Here is a 12,955-nt window from a genome sequence, read left to right as displayed (position 1 = left end):
CGTCCTACGATCGAGTCTTTGGGGTGGACGGGCGTGAGACCCTCTGATAGAGGTCAGTTATAAACATATCCTCTTGTCTTTGTTCTTTGAGAATTTAATCATGTATATTATAAAACATGCACCGTTAGTAATACACGTGTTGACAGTTACGCGTCACCACAAATACATTGTATCCATCGAACACAAGTGAAGTTGTTCCATAGATGGCGATGGATCTAAGCGTAGATTATATAATCACATGGCTCCGAAGGATGTAATATCGTCAAGTCAGACGACAATCTCAAACAAATTTAGCTACTTGAACACTGGTCTTTTGACAACTTTGGAAAACTCCAGTGTGTAAGCGTGCGTCAGCCTCGCCTCGCTGCACAATAACGGTCACCGAGTTCACACATGTGGCCGTGAACAAATACTTTAGGTTATTACGCTATATATGAACTTTTAGCAAAATTGAATACCTATTTAAAGTTCTGATCTGATTAAATAAAATTATCTCTGAAATTTACTTTCTTTGTCATGTTTATTTTACACTAAAATATTGAACTTTTTTGTCGTCGCGGATGAATAAATTCTACCTTACGTGAGGCGGCATCATTCGCTGTTCAATTGAGTAAGCTCCTCCCACTTTTGACCGACTTTTATTGAATAATTACGTCACTTTCAAATGACAATTTTATTGCATAAAATATGAATAAAAATTCGTGTGAGTGTAAATATAGGGATTGGATTTCGTTTTTATGTTAACCATGCTTGTATGGAGCAATTCCTCTAAGAATATATTCAATATGAGGCGCTAACGCGCCCCATAGAATATATTCTTAGAGGAATTGCTCCATACAAGCATGGTTAACATAAAAACGAAATCCAATCCCTATAAGGATGACATCTCTTTTTATAGTATAAGGCTAGATATCTATTGCTATATTATTTCTTTATCCTAGAGAATTTTGACATTTTCTCACCTATGTGATAAAGTAATCACCCCACCACTAAATTGCACACCTTAGCTACAATATATGTGGTGTACTGGCTCAAGCAGCCATATTTGGTTCTTGTACCAAATGGAAATCATTTCCATCATGCGCTATCACCCAAAAAAAAAAAAAAAAAAACGAAATACTTATTTTATTGAAATCATGACAATTTTTAAATTATGATTCCTTTAGAGGTCATGGTGGCCATCTTGGATTTCTTGGAGGAAAGACAAAATCAAAACAATTGACCTATTGGTTTACGAGAAAATATCCAGAAACACATACATAGTGATTAATATAGCATATATATAGTGATTAATATAGCATATATGGTACCCAGATCTCTGATGTGGCAGTAATAATAATACATTAATTAAGAAGAGACACTTCTGCATAATTACGACAGAATTAGAATGTGATGAAGTGGCCTGCGCTCCTTATGAAAAGTATGTATCTGAATAACTTATACCAGATCACATTGCTTTTTCAGTTTTCTGGTTTTTTTTTTTTTTGTCAGATAGAGAAGACTACATAGTAGAACATAAGACAGAATCACAGCAGAACCAAGAAAGATTTGTAGGATACTTTTTGTAGGGGCAGTTTTAGGCATGGCACTAAACAAAATACAATAGCGCAATTTAATTACACTCAAAGAATCTTAGGTCTTACATAAAAGTTTACCATAATATGCTACCTAACATTTGACCTATATTCAATCAGTTCTCTAAAACACATCAGGCAGTATTACCCTAAACAGACAACTTTCAACTTTACTTAAAAGTGGGACAAGTTCAATACAATTGATACTCTTAAATCAGAGAAATGGTTCAGTCTGAACTGAAGTGTCTAAAATTAAGACTATAAAGAGGCTCTGGGAAAAAAAAGGTGTGTTTGGAGGCTCCCGGGTTCGAATCCCGGTCTGGCTGCTTCATTTTCTCCTATCCTAGCTGTCACAGAATTGGTGCCCAACTAAATAACCCATGGTGGTGGTGTTTAGAAGGGTCTTGTATGTCTTTGAGGGCAAAGATTTCGAGAAAGGAGGGAGAAATGTAGTGGGATTGGACTGGGTCGATCATCGGTGACCAGGTAGCTCAGTCGGTAGAGTACTCAGTTAGTGTTTGGAGGGTCCCGGGTTCGATTCCTGGTTGGGCCACTCGACAGTATTGTGTATTTTCCCTGTTCTTCTACATTGGCGCCCAAATAAATAACCCATGGAAGGTGGTTAGAGAGTCTCGGGTTGAGATTTAGGACTTCTCAAGAAAAAACGGGGAGAGTAGTGTAAAAGGAGCGGGTCCGTGTGGTATGTACATAGTGCTAAATACGGTCTCTGTCACTCAGCTGACGGAGCATACTTCTTTGGCTCAGTCGGTAGAGCCGTAGATTTCCACGCCGGAGACCCGGGTTCGATTCCTGGTCGGGGCACTCGACAGGGATGTGAAAAAAGGAAAAAGAAAAGGTGGCTCACATAATGCGTACACGTTATATTCATGGTGTATTGTACTGTTGTTGTTCCTGTATTGTGTTCTATTAATTGAATAAGATGATATTATATATAAAATGCAATTCTGGTGACGAGTATTCTATCTGGATCTGTAGGAGCCTCGCCAAATACATAGCTGGAACCTACGTACAACAAGGAGAGATACAGGAGGACCGTTACACAATTATTGTTTAGTTAGCTAGTCAACAGCTATACTACCTTTAGACCTCATAACCGTGCTATAAAGAGGACGATTCCAAGACTAGCCATCGCTTGGAGGTACCTACTGTTTAATATGTTAAACATTTCCTCAGGCGCCTATATACAAATAGATATGTATTAATTATTGATGTCTTCGATGATAGGAAATTTGTCCTATACTTTAATGATGTGGAAATTATTTGACCCAGGGGTATAACACAGACTAATTCCTAACATATCATTAAAGGATCCTATTCATTTATAGTGAATACTTTTAATCATAGATTCTGCTTGATAATACAATAAAATGAATAAATAAAAAAAATTTGCTGTTGACAAGAGTTCAATGTGTGGGGCATCCTGTGATAGCTTAACTGTATGTCACGCTAGTTTTATTCTCAATACATGAACAAATAAGTCAGTCCCACTAGGCACTAAGTAAAAATTATCAATATAATAGAGTATAACTTGATCATGATTATAAAATATTGTTTGTCATAATTATATAATTAATTAGAGATAAACAAAGATTAAATATCTTGTTAACTTTCATTTAAAACAATTTGCTTCATATTACAAGTTAATGATTTTTCTATGATATCTGTAAAAGCTAAGTAGGCTCTAGAACGACGCAGATCGAGGCACATACATGTTGGGTTATACGTTCTTAGGTGGCAGTCAATATTACATTTCATAACAGCAAACGCTGGTCAAGCTGGTCAACTGTACGTTCTCTGAAGCCTTTCATCAAAATAAGCAATTAGCATTACACAATAACATTCTGGAGATTCTATTTTATAGCTCCCTTTGCGTGTGGTATATATAATTTCTAGACCGATTATCATTAGAAGATTATAACCAGCAAAGAAAACAAAACAAAAAATGAAATAACATACCAGGAGTAATTTTATCAAATTTTCCAATTAGTTTCACCTTATAATGTAAATACCCAACATGTATCTTCTGTAAAAGTTAAGCTTTCTGATAGTTTCAAGTCAAATACCTGATAAAGCTAACAAGTCTCTAGTCATCCGATAAAGAGCAGGTTACACAAGAGACTGTGATTATGTAAGTATAATGACGATAAGAACACAGTTTATACATACCTAGGTGTATACATAAGTATAGTCTCATTAATTATACATGTTGTAATGAATCATCATAATGGCCTCATGTAATCAAATCCCTGGGAAATCCTACCCCACTGAGCTCCAAAATGAAATGGAAATTTTATTACAGGTGTTTCTGTACTTCAGTATTAACCATATATCTGGTGGGTTACAACAAAGATTATCTCCCCTGATAAGACCACCTATAGCGTGTCACCTTTAATTGGTTTTTTACCGTAAAAAGGAATCAGTATTGTCGTCGCCATGGATATGGTCTTTTAGGGGAAAACAATTATTGATAATTCTCAGATCAGTACAAATGATCTGCTGTACATGTGTTTCACAATAGGTATTATTAAGCAATAAATGAACATAATACACTTTATATATATGTTCACATAGACCTTATTACTGAGCACTTTGTCATAATGATATCCATGTCTGAAACCGAATACATCATTATAGCATTGGTTGTGGGCGATTTTATATCCTTTTTACTGCAGTATTATAGCTTCTTGAAAGAAGATTACAAATAGAAGTCAATGTTTATAGCGAAAATTCAAAAATCAATACATTACCTTCAATATTGTATATAAATGACAAATTCAGATTCTAATTCTTAATTCCTAATTGTTCCTAATTTCTACTTCAAAAATTATGAGAGTATGAGATATATACTTTCTATGATTGAGTGTACTTTATCATTTTGCATATAAGTTTTTAGTATAATAATGAGAACAACTTCTAAAGGTTTCAGTTTAAGATGGTAAAATACTACTAGTGTAGTTTTAGAATAAAAAAAAATCCTCTCCTTCAACATATTGATGATCGCATACTGAAACCAATATCTACCATCTAATCATATAAGTTTAGGAATAAACTAATAACATGTTTGAATCACTCAGAACAAATGTTCATGGGCTATAGAATTCACAAAAAGATTTTCTCTATCAGAATAAAACATACTATTTATCAAAGCTGAAACTATGAATACCATGAGGAGAAAAAAATCATGGAAATCTAGTCATGATGAAAGAAAACCTCGGGTGAAATTTGAAGTGAATGACAATATGGATCAATCTAAAATACATCTCTTTTCATTTTTTTTTTTTTTTTTTGCATTTATAATAAAAGAAATGTCATGTTCATGTATATGGCAGTATGGTTTAAGATAGTAACATGTGTTGAAAAAGAAAAGAAGAACCTTGTTTAATTTATTTTTTTCATTTATAATTTTGATAATCCAATATGAGGTACAGTGTATAGTGTATCAAAGACTAATTTCTGCAGGGTCCATAAACAGGAAAATGATAAAAGATCATATTTATAGCAAAAGTAGATTGTTACTCACTACTCAGAAAGGGACAAATGATATAAAAGTTCTTAAGATTTACTCTGATATCTTAAAACATATGTACAAAAATTACATTGATGTTAATAGCAGGATAACAAAGGAGGTGTTTCCAAAATACACGTGTAATTAAGGTAGACGTTATAAAAATGGCCAATATCCTGTAATCTGGGTACCTACTATTTTTACAATGGCCATCTGACTTGTATCAATAATAGAGTAAAAAAGGTTCAATATGTCTGCCATTGAGAGATGGATCGATAATTAAGGATTCTACACAAGAATTGGACCATACTTCCTGTTACTTCTATACATCAGCCTCCTAAAGTCTGGTTAGCTTGCAAACCTAAATAATTCTATGTTCTATTGTTATAACATTTTCTGATGTCATAGTTAGATAATTCATTGATATTGCCACATGAACATTCTGAAAAACTTTTCATTTTACATATTTCTAAAATCAGGTTAATGTTCCGTGTTAAGCTAATCAGAGTTCTCAGAATTAGTCCATGTCATACTTAAGGTGAAATATGCCCAAATTAATTAAACCTTCTTCCCCTATTATCAGGATAGATGGATTAAACCTTGAATGAATTGGGTTATACCACACATGAAGACAGGGTTAGTGCAGTTTTAGTAACCAATATAAAATATTCATCAATGATCAATTTCTGAGTGTCTTAGACAGATCACAAAAGAACGACAAAGTACATCTCAATACTAAAATCAACAAAGTACATCTTCTTCACGTGTCAAAGTTAGTATTCACAGCTAGACATTCCTGCCATAATATGATAATTCAATTTTATTACACAATTTGTTTACACCAATCTATATATGAAGAAATATAATATTTTCAACTATTACACCGACCGTTCAATAAAACCTTGTTATATTGCCTTTGGCCTCGTGCAATATAACATTTGTTGATTACCATCACCTCGGGTTAAATATTATGAACTAGAGAACAGTAACCCATGAAATATTTGTATAACAGAATTCCTACGGTAGCTAATGTAAGACAAAATTTTCAAAAAAATCTCAAATTTTAAGTGATTCATACTATAAAGTTTATGATGATATCAATAATCTTGTTTTAAACTTCCTTGCAAGTCAATTTCAACTTCCACCCCTGCCCTCACCCCTGCCCCTCACCCCCAACCCCATCCTTATTACTCCATTCAAACTGTTCAGTATCACCCATAGTCCAGGGCATCCAGTTGACCCTTGACTTTTAGCAGATTCAGGAGTCAAATTTAAAGGAGAAGGTACGTTAAGACTCGAATATGGCCCAAAAATTAATTCTCCAGTAAAGAACAACATATTTTGCCATATAACAGTTGAATACATTTGCTAACACATTACATCCCGAAAATATCCCGCATGTGCCAATTATGTTCACTATGACGTCATCAACATGCAGTTTCCCGCCATTTTTCACAAAAATCCTTGAAAAATCATACTTTTTGAGTGGTTTTCTCTAAAAATGAATGTGGCCGCCTTCGTGGAGCAGAAAGAGATTTTCACACGTTGTGTATCGTGTATTTATGCATATCCATGCAAAATATAAAGTTGCTCCAAGGTGGCGGCCAAATCCATTTCAAGCCTTTTCCAACCTAAAAATGATGAATTCCTGGCAAAATTTGGCGAGAAGAGGAAAATCATCAATTTGATGACGTCATAGGTGGAGCACATTGTGTACATGGTTATAAAAAGTTATGTTTTGATGAATGGCAAGTATGAGAGTATTTATTGATGTGAAATTGATGCGGATCAGAGTTAATTTTTTTCGGCCTGAAAAATTAAGGCCAAATACAGGTCCTATCATATCTATTCCTTTCTCAGAAATCTAAAGAGTCAAACTATGTGATAAATAGACATGTACCTCAAACTGAATAGTCAATCTGATTTTTGGGAGTCAAAAACATACTCTCAAGGGTCTACTGAAGGCATACATTTCTTAGGAACAAAATTAAATCATCTGTATTTTGATGAAATAAAACACTATATATAAGAACCCATAAACTTGCTTCCCGTTTCCTTGGCAAAAAAAGCAAAACTTTTAGTATTCCTTTAGAAGACCAAGAGTACATGCCCCATATAAAACTCCTGTTCACACCTTCACTACAAGTCTTTTTTAGACACCACTTCTCTAAGCAAAAAGACATGTCTGTTTATGGAACACTGTTTACAATGATAGACAGTAGCTGTTTCTGGCTCCGGCAGCAGACTTTTGACATTTTGACAGATGGATGTCTAGCTTCCTTGTGGTTCTAGCCTACACTTGAGACAGGCTTCACGACATTCTCTACCTCACAACAGAACAGCAGGCTGGCTTATAAGGTTGCTCAAAGGAAGCAGTTGTTTTTATTATAAACTACAATCTGAACTGACTGACTAAAAAACCTAGCCGAATTTCATCACACTTTATAACAGGCCTTTTAATTTGGCCTTGCCCTTAAGGATGATAACAGAGAAGAAATTCACTGGGGTCAGTCATATGAATATGTATGAAATAATGCAAAAGAAATGCAATACATACCTTACCTGTAGCAGGTGATTAAAGAGTGTTTATCCAGGTAAACGCGCAGGTTCAGAACATCACCTGGCAGAAAAATATTGATTAAATGCAGGGTTGTACCTACTATTATATATTATTGTATTGCCAACCTTATACACTTTAACATGCATGCCACAGCACTCACATAGATACTCAGCTCTTGACTTAACAAAATAAATTGTACTCTTATTTACAATACACCACGTTTAATCAGCAAGCCTCATTCATGAGCAGTTTAACTGGAGAATCAAAGCATTCAAAATAAACAACACGCGACCTATTTGTAATTGAAATCTGGCCATGAATAACAAAGGTATCACCACGCCGTTTCGCTCTGGGTGACCTGTTCAATATACAGTTGGCTTCAAACAGCCTTATCATCCCTGGTGGTATAACGGGCTAATTACAATACCCCTTTGTAACGTTCTATTTACTCTATATATAGCGCGTTCATGCCATAGTTTTAAAGACTCAACACGGATGCTATCTTACCTGTCAACAATGGTCACTTTATTTTCGTTTTCCCCGTCAATAAATCCACGTGGCTCTAATCAAAAAGGTAAAAAAATATTCCGACCAAATAGTGGTACCCGGTTCAGGCGAAGCATCATGGTTGCCTGTTGGTTTCAGTGTCTGACTTCGAACATGAGCACGTTCAGTGACGCAATGGTTCAGGTGAGGTTCAGGATCGATCACACCTGTGAAGCTGACGTGCCGTTATTCTGCACTCAGAATATCTCACATGGATCGGGTGTAAAGATGATGATAAATTTATCGATCACGACGAAGCAACATAATTTTGCTGAAAACATCTGTGTCCATTCTCGCTATCAACATCTGTCGTCTGCAATCAACTAGTATCGACAGGTGCGACCAGCCAATCGGAAGCGCCGTTACACAGATCGTTTGGCGTAATCCATCAGCGTCGTTAGAGACCCGCGTGAAACTGACAATGCCACACGTGGAATAATGTAATTAACTGTCACGCCCATGCATGATAGGTTGTGATGAAACATATTACGGGCCTATTATCACAATCAGGCATGTTCTTGGGATATTCCAATACTACGTGACAATGTACCAAACGGTATTTAAATGATCAAAATTCACAATCTTTGACTAATTTAAAACTTAATTCATAGGTATTTAGCACGCTGATAAGTCAAAGACCCACTATAGACTATTAGTCTATAGTGGGTCTTTGACTTATCAGCGTGCTAAATACCTATGCTTAATTCAAAGGATGTGATTTTTTGCGAATTTAAATAATAATTTAACAAAATTTTATTATGTTTAGTTTTCATGAAATCGAACCATGTAACTTACATGTAGCTTATGCATTGTTATATGAGCGTGATAATGTTTTTAAAAGTACGACATCGTCAAATTCTGCATTAGCATACGGGGATGAAGGTCATATAGTCACAAAATAATATATTATTACCAAGACACGCTGTCAGATTATATATTTAGTCTGAAAATTATCACAATACAGGATCTCTTGAAGTAGGATACGGAAAATTATGTCAGGGGCGTAGGAAGCGGGGGGGGGGGGGGGGGGGGGGGGGGGTTCAGGGGGGTGCCCCCCCCCTGTTCCCCAGGACGAGGGGGCAAACATATCTTTTTGCCCCCCCCCCCATTTTCGCCGACTGAAATTTTCTAAAAATGCTTATTTGAAAGAAAAAAGGGTCCTCCTTCACATTTTCCGTACTTCATTCTACAAAATTTTTCGCTGCGCAGCGCATTTCCTAAAACGTTCAAACACATAATGTCCAACCTTAAATAGTCAAAATTCAATACACAGAACTAGACTAAAAATATCCATCAAAGGATTCTTTAAAAGATCAATTTGTTTATGTCTTAGCGAGACAAGTGCCGATGGTGTGAAGCCGGTGAATTCAGATCGAGTAGGGTTGCATAATGTCTTGACGACACAATTATCATTTCTAAATGCAGCTTTAAATCGAAAAATTACCATGTTAAGGACGCTTTATAATCATTAAAATACATCGTAAAACTCATCTCAGCCATTCTAAATCGTTTTTTTTTTTCCGGGGGAGACCCCTGGACCCCCAAACACCAAAATCTCATGCTTTCGGGCGCTCGCAAAATCATCAAAATACATTGTAAAACTCATCTCAGCCATTCTAAATTACAATATTTTTTCCCGGGGGTCACCCTCAGACACCTAAAACACCAAAATCTCGCGCCTTCGGCGCTCGCACGCTAATTTGGCCAATTTGTGTATTCGTTAATTTCCTTTTAGCGACCCCACTGTCTATAAATGTGTACAAGGATTAAATTTACTGATATATGAAAAATGTACATAAAGCATATATGGTTGGGAGTTGAATTAATCTCCTCCTGTAGGTGTGGCGGCGGGGGGTGGGGGTGGGGGGTTACAAAATATTGAGGACCTTTGCCCCCCCTTACGTTTCATCTTCCTACGCCACTGTATTATGTATTACTACATACATCAAAGATTTCTTTTACCTTGCAGTCAAGGCAAAGTCAGTTAAGAGACCGAACACACTGCGTGTATCTCCAACAGCTGGGTAGTTAAGGCCAAACACACTGCGGGTATCTCCAACAGCTGGGTAGTTAAGGTCGAACACATTGCGTGTATCTCCAACAGCTGGGTAGTTAAGGCCGAACACACTGCGGTACCTCCAACAGCTGGGTAGTTAAGGCCGAACACACTGCGTGTATCTCCAACAGCTGGGTAGTTAAGGCCAACACACTGCGTGTACCCAACAGCTGGGTAGTTAAGGCCGAACACACTGCGTGTATCTCCAACAGCTGGGTAGTTAAGGCAGAACACACTGCGTGTATCTCCAACAGCTGGGTAGTTAAGAGTGTAGGCAAAGTCAGTTAAGGCCGAACACACTGCGTGTATCTCCAACAGCTGGGTAGTTAAGGCCGAACACACTGCGTGTATCTCCAACAGCTGGGTAGTTAAGGCCGAACACACTGCGTGTATCTCCAACAGCTGGGTAGTTAAGGCCGAACACACTGCGTGTATCTCCAACAGCTGGGTAGTTAAGGCCGAACCACTGAACTCCAACAGTGGGTAGTTAAGGCCGAACACACTGCGTGTATCTCCAACAGCTGGGTAGTTAAGGCCGAACACACTGCGTGTATCTCCAACAGCTGGGTAGTTAAGGCCGAACCACTGAACACACTGCGTGTATCTCCAACAGCTGGGTAGTTAAGGCCGAACACACTGCGTGTATCTCCAACAGCTGGGTAGTTAAGGCCGAACACACTGCGTGTATCTCCAACAGCTGGGTAGTTAAGGCCGAACACACTGCGTGTATCTCCAACAGCTGGGTAGTTAAGGCCGAACACACTGCGTGTATCTCCAACAGCTGGGTAGTTAAGGCCGAACACACTGCGTGTATCTCCAACAGCTGGGTAGTTAAGGCCGAACACACTGCGTGTATCTCCAACAGCTGGGTAGTTAAGGCCGAACACACTGCGTGTATCTCCAACAGCTGGGTAGTTAAGGCCGAACACACTGCGTGTATCTCCAACAGCTGGGTAGTTAAGGCCGAACACACTGCGTGTATCTCCAACAGCTGGGTAGTTAAGGCCGAACACACTGCGTGTATCTCCAACAGCTGGGTAGTTAAGGCCGAACACACTGCGTGTATCTCCAACAGCTGGGTAGTTAAGGCCGAACACACTGCGTGTATCTCCAACAGCTGGGTAGTTAAGGCCGAACACACTGCGTGTATCTCCAACAGCTGGGTAGTTAAGGCCGAACACACTGCGTGTATCTCCAACAACACACTGCGTGGTATCTGTCAACAAGTGGGTACTGCTGGGTAGTTAAGGCTCGTTGATCTCCAACAGCTGGGTATGTCTCCAACAATCTTAAGGCTCAATTGGCCACTTTTAACCACTGTTGGTTGTGTTACAGTAGTTGAAGGCCCGAACACACATGCGTGAAGATGTAAAAAGTTCTCTAAAGTGCAACAAGCTGGTAGTTAAGAGCCGAGTTAACTGGCCTCAACACCTCAAAGCGTGAATCCACCTGTTGCACATGTAGCTGGGTAGGTTCACTGTTAATTACACTGGAATCTCCAAAACATAGATGCTTCCAACACGAATTAAGGAGAACCAACTGTGTCTCCAACAGTGGGTTTTCCATATGCCGGGGAAGTCTGGACATAATATACATATGTGAATCTAGGTGAAAAACTAGGGTTGGAAAAGGAAAGCTCCCACATCCCTGTTGTAACACTCTGGGTACGTGGACATGAGCCAACAGGTAAAGCGGTAATGTAATTCACATTTTAGAATACCGAACAGTGTTATCGACGACCTTGACAGTTAACGAAAATGATTGCATTACGGAAATATGTACACGAGTAGTAACATCTTATATTCTTGCGTTATACACAGGAAATAAACAATGATGTAAGCTCAAATTCTAAAAGACACAATATGTTTCGAAAAAGTGTCATGGTATTTACGGAAACTTTAATTTGATACCCTATAGCTATTAGTTAGCGTTTTTGCTGTAACATAATTCAGTTTGAGAGGCTACTAGTCTACAAAAATTTCGAGCATGAAAATGGGATTATTTTTTGAAGTCCAACAGCTTAGATATTTCAGGGCCAACTGCTATAAATTCAAATTTGTTAAGATATAAATCGTCAATAGCCAATGTTATAATTCAGGAAATTCCAATACACCAGGAAACTGTAGTGTTAGCGGTTTGTGGCGGAAAAAATACACATCATATATGCCCGGCATCCGGTGATGTTTTGTAAACCAAATGATGGTATAACAAATCTCTGTTGCATTTCTATATATTTTTGTTGTTGTTGTTTTACACAGATTGATAAGGGTCAAAAACTAACTGATTGTGAATAACAGTATTGTTGTTGTTGGGAAACAATTTTGCTGCGTCAAGTCCAAATAATGAAAAAAATGCTGACAAAATTACCATTTTTGAGCTTAAAATATTATTTATTTTCATTTTACTGCGTTCAAATCACTACATATATTGGCTTATTTGGTCAATTCAGACATGTATTTGATTGTTTCTATTTTGGTCTATTTTAGAACACTTACATTTGTCTACTTCAGTTGAAAAACTGCCCTGTTATGACTATATTTCATTGTTTCAGTGAAATGGCTTAGATAGCAGATTTGGCCGATTTGAATGACGTCATAACCATTAACTTAACTATGTTAACATTGTTTTGTGGTTGTTTGTTGTTAGCTTAAACACTGATTGTGACAAGTGGTCAAAAATCTTATGGAGACGAT

General features: G+C 37.4%; 1 protein-coding gene across 9 annotated transcripts in view; it reads right to left on the bottom strand.

Annotated features, from left to right (window-relative positions):
• The window catches only part of LOC138322812 (cadherin-23-like), a 208,952-nt gene extending 200,335 nt beyond the window's left edge, over nucleotides 1-8,617 (bottom strand). For 5 of the 9 annotated variants that reach the window (XM_069266925.1, XM_069266933.1, XM_069266931.1 and 2 more), the window contains exons 1-2: nucleotides 8,168-8,616; nucleotides 7,658-7,720 (exon numbers count right to left, since the gene is read on the bottom strand). The gene's annotated coding sequence lies outside the window, so the exon portion shown is untranslated. Of the gene's footprint in view, nucleotides 1-7,234; nucleotides 7,431-7,657; nucleotides 7,721-8,167 lie in introns of those variants that run through there. The other 4 variants (XM_069266935.1, XM_069266936.1, XM_069266926.1 and 1 more) reach the window with 3 other exon arrangements.
• Between the last annotated feature and the right edge of the window lie 4,338 nt (nucleotides 8,618-12,955).

This window comes from Argopecten irradians, chromosome 5 (genome assembly GCF_041381155.1).
Source record: "Argopecten irradians isolate NY chromosome 5, Ai_NY, whole genome shotgun sequence".
In the NCBI taxonomy this organism is placed as follows: domain Eukaryota; kingdom Metazoa; phylum Mollusca; class Bivalvia; order Pectinida; family Pectinidae; genus Argopecten; species Argopecten irradians.
The sequence above is the reverse complement of the archived record's forward strand: the minus strand, read 5'-3'. Positions and strand labels throughout refer to the sequence as shown.